General features: G+C 39.1%; 1 protein-coding gene across 1 annotated transcript in view; it reads left to right on the top strand.

The window, feature by feature from the left end:
- The window catches only part of LOC107702989 (transmembrane protein FAM155A-like), a 141906-nt gene that overhangs the window by 117136 nt on the left and 11706 nt on the right, over window positions 1-13064 (top strand). The window lies entirely within an intron of this gene.

Genomic DNA, 13064 nt, shown 5'->3' with positions numbered 1-13064 from the left:
CACACACACACACACACACATATATATATATATATATATATATATATATATATATATATTAAAATGGATGGTGATCCTCACTGTAATGTGCTCCGCCATAGCTTACAAAGGGAGGTAAACATGAAACTGTTGGTTACTTGCTCATTACAGTTATGCACAAAAATTTACACAACCCTTTTACAGACTTTTTGTTCATGATTAAAATATGCCGATTCTTTCAACATAATACTTTTTAAAAATGTATTTATTTATTGCATTCACTGTTACTTGTAATCTACTACTTGTAAGCAATTTGCAATCATAATTATGTAATATATGATGGCCAATAAAATAACAAATTGCACTGTAAATGAGGTTGTGGGGAATAGACACTGGAGTGCGCACTGAGTGCGTTCAATGGATTGTACTGTTTAACGACATGTCAGATGTTCGACTGACAAAAATGTCCTTCTAACACAAATGAATAATAACAGTTGTTTGAATGATGGTCTCTTAAATCATATTAAGAAGTTTCATATGTTCATCTGGTTTGAATAGAGCCAACTTTATTGATAAAACTGGTGACGTTTAGTTCATGTGTCATCAGCAGCTATAGAAAACAGCTCTGGCATCGTCTACCTCTAGATAGCTCACTTATATTATCCTAGCTTGCATGCACGGTTGATAAAAATGTTAAAATTAAGTGCACTTTACTCAGTAGAAATACCAACTCATACACACAAGGCCTGACTGACAAGGATAAACTTGTTTACTTAGAGTAAAGAGTCTTTTAACCATTTGTTTTTACCTGAGTAGTCTTTCTCCTCCTCCTTAAATTGTTTCTAGTCAGGCCCAGTCGGCTGCTCAAAATAATTTTTCAGCGCAATTCTGTTTAGTGCCACTAGTGATGCAGAAATCGCACATTTCACTTTTAAAGCTTACATGTTGTAAGAATAAACATTTTAAAATGCAAAATGGGCTGTCAGTGATTGAAAAACAACATGCCATCAAACCATCAAATGGTTTGATTGATAAAATAAGTGATAATAGTGCAGCTACTGTATCATTTACTGTTTGTGATTGGAGTATTTTATGAGTTGCACAGAATATGATTAGTTAAGTACAGTGTGGGTAGAAGAACAAACCTGCTTTATATAAATTGCCTTCCCTCTCTTGCTCTCTCTCTCTCTCTCTCTCTCTCTCTCTCTCTCTCTGTGTATTTATCAGGCCATCTTGTTCCTGTCTCACTGAATATGCATGAGTCCACACCAAAGCGAGTCCTGCACCCTGGCTCATGTTCCTCATGAATGTTGTTCTGGCTGATCCATACATGGCATTAGCATCACGATAAACACAAATTGGAATGGAGTATGACTGCTTCCTGGTCCGCCTGTTTGAGCCAAAGCTGTGTGTGTGGGATAAAGAGGCTGTGATCTTTTTCCTAAATGACGTTTTAATTAAACAGCATGCCTGCCTCATACACTAAACAACTTTGAAGAGACTTACCTTCCACCCGTGGCTTTGATTCTGCTCTGCCATGGTGTGTTACAGACAGACTCACATACACGCACATGCAAACTCATGCATGTAAGTTTCTTTGATATCCTTTGAAGATTACTGCAGTGAAACGTCAAGTTCATTTGCTGTGAATCACTATTACTTTAATGGAATTCACATTATCTAAACAACATATATTTGCTTCTCATTTATTATATCTGTTATTTATGTTATTTATCTATCTATCTATCTATCTGTCTGTCTGTCTGTCTGTCTGTCTCTGTTCAGTCATTCGTTCTATTATTCATTCTGTCAAGCTATCATTTATTTGTTCTATTGTACATACTATCATTGTTTGTTAGTTTTGTCTGTTGTTCATTCATTCCATCCATCTTTGTTAATTCTGTCATTCTTTCTATTGTTCATTCGTTTTATGTATCTGTCGTTTGCCCTTTTGTTCGTTCCATCATTTGTTTTATTTTTCTGTGCCGTGATCTGTGTTTAAATTAATTCATCTCACTAGCCATATTCTCACTGTCTGTTTCTCTTACTCGTGTGATTTTCTTTTCAATATAGTGCATCTGATGTAAAAACAGCACCTGTTGAGACACTCCATAAACAGATGGCAGCTCTATGTTCTCGATGTTTCGCTGTTTGGTTCATCGTCTGGATTGCCTTTTGGGAATATTTTGGTTTACTTTATAGCACTGGCTATTCTGCCAAATGTCAGCTGCAGGGTGTGTATGTCTGTTTAAATGCTTACGCACAGATAGAAATGGTGTGAATCTGTGTCAACACCCTTCCTTTACCAGATCACTTGACTAAATCCATCCTGATCACACATCACCATTCCCACAGTATCCATGTTCAATTAAAATTAGCTAAATAACAGCTGAAGTGAAGTCATGTGAAAACACCTTATAAAGGCATGTGAGAAAGTAACCATATTTCAAACAACTTGAATAATGGTTAAATTGACCAGTTCATGGGTAACAAACTCATCTGATTACAGAACGTCCAATGCTTATGAATGTGATTGTCTTTGTCTATGTGTTGTGTCATGGTATTTTTTTCTCTGCACTGTACAGTGTGTGTGCACGTGTGTGTGTGTGTGTGTGTGTGTGTGTGTGTGTGTGTGTGTGTGTGTGTGCGCATGTTGTAACCTTGCACCAGAGGCTGTAGTACAGTTCTTGGCTCTTAGGCCATTTGTCATGTGTCTGCTGCGGCACAAACTGCAGAGAGAGAGAGAGAGGCGGTAGCAGAAAAGCAAATCATAGCTCTGCAGCACTAAATCTAATAAACATAATTTCTGCCTTTTTCTTTCGGTCTTCCATTCCCTGAGCTCTCCCTCAACTGTGACCCAGTCCTTTATCATTTAAAGATGTCTTCAATTGCTGTGACACACGCATTAAAATATTTTCGACATTACAAAATGGAATTTATGACTCATACAGATGCACATATCATCTATCGATCGTTCTGTCATTCTATCTATCTATATTTCTATCTATTCTTTTATCTGTCTATCTAACACTAGCATGGTTTTGTCAGTAGTGGCCGTGTTGCTTGTGATTGTAAAGGCACCTTGAACATAATCAATACTTTATATTTAGAATTGCTCAAAGCAAGGTTACCTCCTTCTCGGCCTGATTTTTTTTTGGCAGTTCATTGAAAGACTGTATAAACATTGTGGGAAAAGTGGTTTTGAAATGTCATCTGCAAATACCAGAAAATGAGAATACAACAGATGTTATGGGTACTGGAAATGTGGCTCAACCAGTGATGTGAATATTGGGGTTTGTATATTTGACCTAAAATGCAGCCTTTTCACTATCTCTGACAAACGACAGATTGGAAGTCATTTGTTTTCAATTGAGAGTAGTATGGGAATTTGGATTTTCGGATCCGATTTGAACTTCGGTAGCACTGAAATATGTTAACTTTTGTGGCTATAATGTGTGTGACCAACAGAACAGATGTGATCCAATGAATGAATACTGTGTATTCTAATGAAAACTATGAGCGTGAGATGAGAATTAACAATATTTTTGCACTAAAATGTTATCCTTTATACACCATTTCTGTAAAATGTGCCGGTATGAATAATTACTGTATATCCGAAATAATTATTTAATAATTGTTACATAATTATGTTGATTAGCCCTTGAAAACCTACAGTGCTATTCTCTCAAAGATATTGTTGGTCATTTGTTTTGTGTCGATGTATTTATACTTTCATTATTAATTCATTTTTAACATACATTATTCATTTCATTTTCATGCTTATGCTGTGAATAAGCTGCATGTAATGACTGCCACTAGGTGGCGAAATGCAAAATTGAATGCAAATAAAAGAGATAGTGGGAAGGTGGCTTAACAACATAAAACAGTCTTTTGTAAACATTTTGTAAACAGCGTTTTTTTATTATTGTGAACAATCAGTGAATGCAATTTGAGAAAATGACTGTTTTGTAATTTTGCATCAAAAATAGCTTCAAGATTACACATTACAGAAGTAAAATAGATTGCAAATACCATTTCACGTTGACTTCGATTGTTTTCATGTATTGAAGAGAAATGCTGCAGTAGAAAAAGCTCATTTCTGTTCTCTGTGCGTGAATAAGCCTTGCTTATGCTGAACTGAATGTCATGTTTAATATTTGATCGTGCCAGCTCTTCTGGCTGCTCATGTGAAGTGCTCCTGCCTTGTACAACATAATGGAACAAGAACATCTGGTCAGAAACACAATCACAGCAAAAGTTCAGTTTATCACCTCACATCATCCCCTGATCTTTATTCTCCTCTCTCACTGTATGCAGTAGGGCAGGAAACCTTCTGCTGACCCCTGCATGACGCTTCTTGTATTGTAGTTAATCCTTACTAGGCCATGAATCCAACGACCCTGCAAAAACACAGATTATGTCACTCCTTGTTTTTTTTTTGCATGGGCTCGATTTACCAGCTAATAGGCTCCCGTCCAAAGTTCATGCCCCTGTCCTACATTCTGCCCCTTGTAGCATGCTTCAGTGGGTAGTTTTATAAAATGGTGTTGTCTTTCTCTCTCTATCATTGTCTTTCTCACCCTCTCTGTCTTCTTAGTAGGCAGTATTCATTCTGGCCCAGGCCGTCTCACTGTGTTTTTCTCTTATCTTGTCACTCTAAAGGTTCTCCAGCTATTGATTCTCATTGTAAGGCAAGCCAAGGGGCTGACTGTAATCTTGACATATTATAGCTTTATTGAGTGGGTTTGGGCTGAGGTGACACCCATCTGTGTTCAGCACGGCCAGTCCTGCCTCTTAATAAAGATGGCAGCAACATGTCAAGGTAGGGTTAAGGACAAAAAGAACAGTGCTGGTTTATTTGTCAAATACAATGATACAAATCAAATACATAAAACAAAAAAATGTGTCATTATTTACTCGGCCTCATGTTGTTCCAAACCTGTAGGACTTTCTTTTATGGAACTTTTGTTGACTTTTATTGCATGGACTAAAGAAGCTAAATCATTCTTCAAAATATCTTCATGTTCCCAAGAAAGTCATACAGGTTTAGAACAGCTTGAAGGTGAATACATGATGACAGAATGTTCATTTTTGAGTGATCTGTCACTTTAAAGCAAATACTTTAAACTTGAGGTCTTAACATAGTATTGTGCAAGGAATCATCCGAAAATAAGTCTTTATTATATAATAATCTGCCCCGTAATCATTTGTGTGAAAAGCGGGGAAGAAATCCACTCAATACAGCCCAAACCACCAAAGCTCTGCTACTTTAGGGATGTGCCGTAAAATATACAGCACTCTGGTTATTTTCAGTATGGTCTATGATTGCTAGTAAAGTCATCATACATATGCACAGGTGGAAAAATGCACTTTTCTAAATGCTAAATGATACATATGGTGTCGATTTTACATTACTCTCACATTTAAATCATTTAGCGGACGCTTTTACCCAGAGAGACTCAAAAAGTGCATATGAGACCATAAGAGATCAACAGATGGCGAGCATGTACTCTGGAACGAAATGCTACTAGTACAATAACCCTAATACAGATAACCTAGCACAATATAACCTAGAGCAAACAAACCAGGACACCAAGAATTAATTGCAATTTAATATACTTTTGTTAACCCAATCACAGCCACAATGAAAATGTGCACACTGCATTTGAATGATTGAGTGTAGTAATATGTAAAAATATGATTTAAGCACTGAATCCAGCACAAACCACAGCACTATCAGCTTATTTTGAATCGCTTATAGGAGCGATTGGCTTATCCATGGAGTTTTTTTTACCTCTCATTTCCATAATGTTTAGCATTTGTCTAATTTTTCAATTGCTCTGACCTTTTTTCAGTTGCTTTGGTGTCAGTCCCACAATATGCAATGTTATCATGCAAACAATGCATGGTCATGTATTTTTTTTTTCTTTACTTTTAAATTCTTTTAATTGTATTTATTTATTAATATATGCAAATAAAAATAAAACATTTAAGATGTGTGCTGTTCTATTCCAAGCCAGATAAATGAAATTCAAAAAAATATAAAAAAAAAAATAAATAATAATAATCACTTTTTCGGCTTTTTATAGGAATTAGGAATAGTAATCAAGGCTATATGCGGTTCTTTTATTAAAACCAGTTTGCTGTTTTTTGTCTTGTTTTGTTTTTCTTGTGAGATCTAGCAGTGCTGGGATGTATGAATTAGTGTGAAATAAATGCTTATTTTCACGCCATCTCTCTTTTTCTTTTTTTTAGTGTTAGCATACAGAGAGGTGCCCACTTCACTTAGCTCTGGCTGAATATGATTTGGTCTGAGTTGTGTTTTTAATATTTAATAAGATGTGCAGTGTGTAATAAGGCCTGCCTGTTGATAATGATATTTACATGGCATGGGCATGCCATATCAAAAGGCTTTATTTATTATCAGACAGACTGTGGGAAGCAGAAAGGGCTCCATCATCTCCTTTCCTCAGCGTGTCGTGCACTGCAGGTGAAGCACTGGCTTTGTGTGACTTCAGTCACTCGACAAATCTCCACAACCCCCTCCCAGTTCCCAGCTGACTGTTATTGCTGTGCACTGCGAGGGCAACACAAAGCTAATCTTTCTCCTTGCACCTACTACCGTGTGCAGTTTGTTTAGGGCAGGGTGTTATCTGGAGCCGTAATGAGGAATGAGGGTTGCCTAGCCAACCCCTGCATCCACCCGCTTTGTTTAGTCTAAAATTACTGTTGCTTAGCACGCCAGTTCTGCTGGCTGAATAACAACCATTATTAGCCTGTACATATCTGTTATCACTCAACACACGTAATGTACTGTTAGTGAAGACTTCAACAACAGTTTGTGTGCAGTTGTGTTATGCAAATTTTTATGACTACTAGAACTATGTTTGTCTTGTTGGGATTGTTTGTTCAAAAACATTGCTCTTTTTTATTGCGGATATTCGGTTTGACTGTTCGGAAATGTACTTTGTGCTGTGAGCCCCAGTCAGATCCTAATTAGCTAGTGTTGTTTTGTGCATCTCCAGTAAAACTAGGCTTTGTTTATTTAGGCTGACTATGGTGATTTGTAATCTTATAGCAGAGCTAGGAGGATGAATGCATTTTTAAACTGTAATAGCAATAGTTTAATTGCTACATGCTTCATATTTCATGAATTGCAGGGCTTCAGTCTGCACAAATTATAGTTCTATAGTTGCACGAGTATCATGTACTCAACCTCACTTAATTTCACACCTGTATAACTTGCTTGTTTCCATCACGAGATGAAAAAAATTAAGAATTCAATAATCGTGACATTTTTTATCTCACAAGTCAGAATTGTGAGGTATAAACTTAGAATTTTGAGTTATAAACTCAAAAAAAGTCAATTGTGACATAAGTTGCGATTACCTTTTTTATTTATTTTTTTTATTCTATGTTGGGGGAAAAACAAAATGTAAATAGTCAAAATTGTGAGATGTAAACTTGAAATTTCAAGGGAAAAAAATGATCAGAATCTGAAAATCTGAATTATGAGTTAACATCTTGCAGTTCTAAGACAAAAAGTCTGAGTTGTGAGGGGAAAAAAAGTCTGAAAGATAAAAAAGATTTAAGAGAAATGTCCTTTATTTTTCATTCATTCATTCATTCATGCCATGGTGTAAACAAGCTTCAATAGGATTGAGCATCTGTGAAAATTTTAATAAATTAATAAAATAATTAAGTTACACCATTTTTTCAGCACATTATGCCATGAACTCCACATTTTTTCTTGACAGTGCTCAAACAGTGCTAGCAACATAAGGTCATGGGTTCGATTCCCAGGGAATGCATGATCTGCTAAAAATGTATACTGTAGCTTAACTGCAATGCAAGTCACTTTAAAAATACAAATTATAGTTCTGCTGTTGCACGGGTATACATTTTAAAAAAGCTTTAAAAATGGATATTGATTTCTGAGTCTTGCTTCATTTCAAGCAAACTTCTCCCATGCTGGCTTGGTTTTCATATGCTGAAATGCTGTATTTGCACCACTCCTCCTCAAATTTGTCTCTCCTCCAACTCCTACTGATTAAACTGGCTCTGGTTTTGTGTATGGCTGAATGTAGGACTGAAGATTGCGGAGCGACCCATGACCTGGGCCGTGTTGTAATGCGCTCCTGCTGCGGTAAATGTGTGGACTGCTCTTTGACCTGCCTTGTATTCGTTTACCCCCTCAATCACAGGGGACGCTGGCAGCCTCTGACCTCTGACCCCCTCATGTCCTCTGGAGGGTTCAGTCACTGTAGTCTCAGGGCGTCTCTTAACTATGACACAGATGTCGTTAAAAAATAAGGTGATTCCCAACCCAACGGGGTAATTGGATAGATTTTAGTTTTGCTTTGTTAGAGGGACAGTTCACCCAAGAATTAATACTTTCCATTGCATAATCATGTGTAGCGATGTATGATTATGAATCTTTCATATGAGGCAGAAACTTTCAATGAATTGGTTCATTTGGTTAAAAAAGCAGCCTGAATGAATCATTCATAAAAAGATGAATAAATTGCATCTTCTTAACACCTATTGTCTTCTTATTTTCTAGCTTCAGAATATGCTGTATTCCCAAACACATTTCTTAATTGTATCTTTTTTTAATTGTTCTAAAGACAAAACTTTAAAATAATTTGAATTCCTGAAAATAATCTTATTTTCTAGCTTAAGAATAAAGTTAACAATATTCAGTATTCCCAAAAACATTTCTTAAAAATGTTAGATTGTTCTAAAGACAAAACTTGAAAAAAAAAAAGTTCTTAAAAATCTTCATAAATAAGCTTTTAAAGTTAGGGTAGCTTTCACCTTACATCTCTGAAGGCAAGAGGTTTTTAAAATAATATATTTGGGAAGATTTTTTTCAGGAACTGCAATTCTTACGAACTTCTTAGAATTTATCTTAAGCAATTTCTTAAGATCTCAAATTCTCAATGATCCAGTCGCAGTGGTGCTTTAAAGAGTAAATCACCATGGTATTACATGAGTTGTGTTGAAAAAGCTAATTGAAAGTACGCTGTGGCTAGTTCTACCTCTGATCCTGTATGAGCTTCAATTTAACTGCAAAGGTTTTTAAGGGAGGGCCTGATAGTTGTCAGAAGAAAAGGAAGTGACTGAGGTGAAGAGAGTTTCATTCGAGGTTTGAGCAGTGTCTTCTGGTCAGGGCTTCAGAGGAAGAGGCAAATAAAACATCAAAGGCAAGGCACTGACAGGGCAATCAAGGCTTTTAAAAACCAATACTGAGACTGCAGAAAGGCCTTTCGTCAATTACAATGTTATTAGCCTACTCATAATGGAATAATGCAGTCCTCCAGGACAGCTTTGGCTAATGCCCGAGAATGGAAAGTTAAACACGCACTGTCAGATTAAAAGTGACGAGTGAAAAGGAAGAGTGATTAGGGGGAGGCGAAAGATAAAGAGAAGGAAAGAGAGGGCGAAAGAAAGTGAAAATTCTCAAATCATACACCAGTGTTATTTGTCATACTTGCACTACTGAGTGGACGGAGGGAGATGGGGAGTACATCAATCCAGATAATTTTAATTATAACAAGGAACAAGGAAAACTCACGTAGCACATGTAGACATAAACAATACTGGACGCTGAACTAAAAATAGGGAACACTATTTAAACACATGACAAGACGAGGGGATGATTAGACACACCTGGGATCAATGGAAATGAATGGGGAAAACCTAGAATTAAATCAACATAATCAGGACAGGAACAGAAAACTAACCAAATATGGGCAAGGAGGGCACATGGGGAGCGAAATACACACAAAACACGGAACAAAGTCTGACATGGGTGGGCGCTCTGGAGGCCTCTAGGAACAGGGTTAACGGACGGAAGGCCTCCAGGGTGGCACCCGTTCCGGGACCCATGACAGACCTGGCAGTTCGAGGCGCCATGGTGGATCTGGCAGTTCGGGGCACCATGGCGGATCTGGCCGACTCGGAGGCCATGCCGGAGCAGCCTCAGAGGCCGCGGCCCCAGCCCCCGCCTCGGCCTCTACGGCTGGAGCCCTACTACACCCCCCCAAAATAAAATACTTTGGGACGCCTCCCTGGGCTTAACTGAGGATCCGGAGCCCTCCCTGGGCTTAACTGGAGATCCGGAGTCCTCCCTGGGCTGAACTGGGGATCAAGAGCCCGTTCTGGGCTAAACGGGGAATCAGGAGCCCTCCCTGGGCTAAACGGGGAATCAGGAGCCCTCCCTGGGCTTAATGGGGAATCAGGAGCCCTTCCTGGGCTAAACATGGAATCAGGAGCCCTCCCTGGGCTTAACTGGAGATCCGGAGTCCTCCCTGGGCTGAACTGGGGATCAGGAGCCCGTCCTGGGCTAAACGGGGAATCAGGAGCCCTCCCTGGGCTAAAGGGGGAATCAGGAGCCCTCCCTGGGCTTAACTGAGGATCTGGAGCCCTCCCTGGGCTTAACTGGAGATATGGAGCCCTCCCTGGGCTTAACTGGGGATCTGGAGCCCTTCCTGGGCTCGACGGGGGATCAGGAGCCCTCACAGGGCTCGACGGGGGAACTGGGAAGCGCTTACAAGGAGCTGGCACTGGAGGGCGCTCTGGAGGAGCAGGCACAGCAAGGCGCTTTCGAGGAGCTGGCACTGGAGCGAACTCAGGGGCTGGAGCCGACACTGGAGTGAGCTCTGGGGCTGGAGCCGACACTGGAGCGAGCTCTGGGGCTAGGATAAAGGCAGACAACAGTCATTTTCTCCTCATCCTACTCCTTTGGTTAAGGGGGAACAGGGCAGCTGGCGGGCTTGTCATTGCGGTGACCAGCGTGCTTGCGTCAATGGTGGCCTGCGGGCTTGACAACGGTGCGGCCGGCGGGCCTAACTTCGGAGTGGCCGGGCTTGACTCGGGAACGGCTGGCTGGCTGGCTGGAGCTTCGGATGACAGCGGGGAATTTGGGGTTGGGCAGGCGGTAGGAGCCGTTGGAGAGGTATGTGGAGGTTCTCGGCGTGGGGTGAGCTGGGGAGATGCGGCACGTTCCAGCGGGAGTTGGATGATGAGGCTTGGGGTTTTTTTTACTTCAAGTTTTACTTTTCGAGTTTCTTCTTCAGCTTCGAAATCTGAACCATTTAAGAACAGCACGAGATTAATCAGCTCGATCAGGGGGAAATCACACATAGGAAGATCGCAGCGGATTATCTCATCATCCAACCCCAGCAGGAAGCACGCACCTAAAGCGGCATTGTGCCAGCTCACCCGGTTAGAGAGCACGAGAAAACCCTCCACATATCCTTCCAACCTCAGACCGCCTTGCCGCAAGCCCCACAGAGCGTCCTCAGCTGCAGTCATCTTTTTAGATCCGGTATTCTGTCACGGTTGCACTACTGAGTGGAGTGCCGAACAAGGAACGGCGGGAGACGGGGAGTACATCAATCCAGAGAATTTTAATTATAACAAGGAACAAGGAAAACTCACGTAGCACATGTAGACATAAACAATACCGGACGCTGAACTAAAAGCAGGGAACACTATTTAAACACATGACAAATCGAGGGGATGACTAGACACACCTGGGATCAATGGAAATAAACGGGGAACACCTGGAATTAAATCAACATAATCAAGACAGGAACAGGAACCTAACTAAATATGGGCAAGGAGGGCACATGGGGAGCAAAACACACACAAAACACGGAACAAAGTCTGACATTATTATATATATATTCTATTTTAGTATGTATTCATATTCTTAATTATATTAGATTTTTATATTTTCATTTTAAGCTTTAATTTTTGTTTGTTTTAATATTAAGTATTCAACTTAAACTTATTTGATTTCAGTTGCCATGGCATCTTTTCTAATATTTGTTCATGTTTTTAAATATTTTTTACTTTGGGGTTTATTTTAGTTTTAGTAATTTTATGTGATTTTAGTATTCTATTAATTTTGGAATATTTCTTTTTAGCTTTCATTTAATTCAACTTAAACTTATTTATTTTACTTAGCTGCCAAGGCATTGTTTCTAATTTTCATTTAAGTTTGTTTTATCAATTTTGTTATGTGATTTTGTCATTTTTGTTAGTGATATTTCTATTTAGCTTTAATTTGCTTCAACTTAAACATTTTATTTCAGCAATTGACATGGCATTTTTCGTTTAGGTTTTTTATATTTTCAATTTAAAATTAAATTTTAGATTTAGTAAATTTATGCATTTTTTGTATTTTTTATTATTTGTTTGTAATATTTCTATTTAGCTTTGCTTTACTTCAACTTAAACCTATTTTAGTTAGCTGTCAAGTCATTTCTTGAAAAACTTTTTTAATTTTCATTGGAGTTTTTTTAAGTTTAAGTTTTTAATCTAATGTTTATATTTTATTTCAAGTCCTAATTAATATAAAATTACTTTAAATAGATTTAGTTAACAATAACAAAACTGTTTTACACACTTACGCAGCCTGAGTGCAAATAACACTGCAACTGTCACGGGTGCACTGCTCTGGGCAAGAACTCCCTGCGCATCCATGCAGCCTAGCATGGATGAGAGCAGGGAGAGCAGCGATAACCCCCTGTCACGGGTGCACTGCTGAGCGGACTGAGGAGCAAGGAACGAAGAGAGACAAGGAGTACATCAATCCAATTGGGTTAATTAATACAAAGGAACACTCACGCAATACATGTAGACATAGACATGACATGAACAATACCGGACGCTGGAGCGCACACAGGGAACCCTATTTATACACACCCGCGAGCTTGCAGAATTCCCGGGCGTACTCATAGAAGGGGAGATCGAGGCGAGCTAGGGCGGCGACGCGAGCGGCAATTTCCATCGCCGTGGTGGGGAAAAACCAGGAAACAAAAAAACTTTCAAACACACGGAAATTAAACACGGGGAAGGGATGCCGCTTACTTTCAGGGCAGGAACAGGAAATTAACCAAATATGGGCGTAGGAAGGCACATGGGGAGCAAGACACACAAAACACGGAACAAAGTCTGACAGCAACATTAGTGTTAAGTTTTATATTTTCTTGTACTGTAATTTATGTTAAATAATAAAAATGTTAAAACAGAAGTTTGTTTTCACTAGCTGTCTCAGACTTTTGGATTCCTCT

This window comes from Sinocyclocheilus anshuiensis, unplaced genomic scaffold, assembly GCF_001515605.1.
Source record: "Sinocyclocheilus anshuiensis isolate Anshui unplaced genomic scaffold, SAMN03320099.WGS_v1.1 scaffold1094, whole genome shotgun sequence".
Lineage (NCBI taxonomy): Eukaryota > Metazoa > Chordata > Actinopteri > Cypriniformes > Cyprinidae > Sinocyclocheilus > Sinocyclocheilus anshuiensis.
This window is presented reverse-complemented; position numbering and strand designations above follow the sequence as displayed.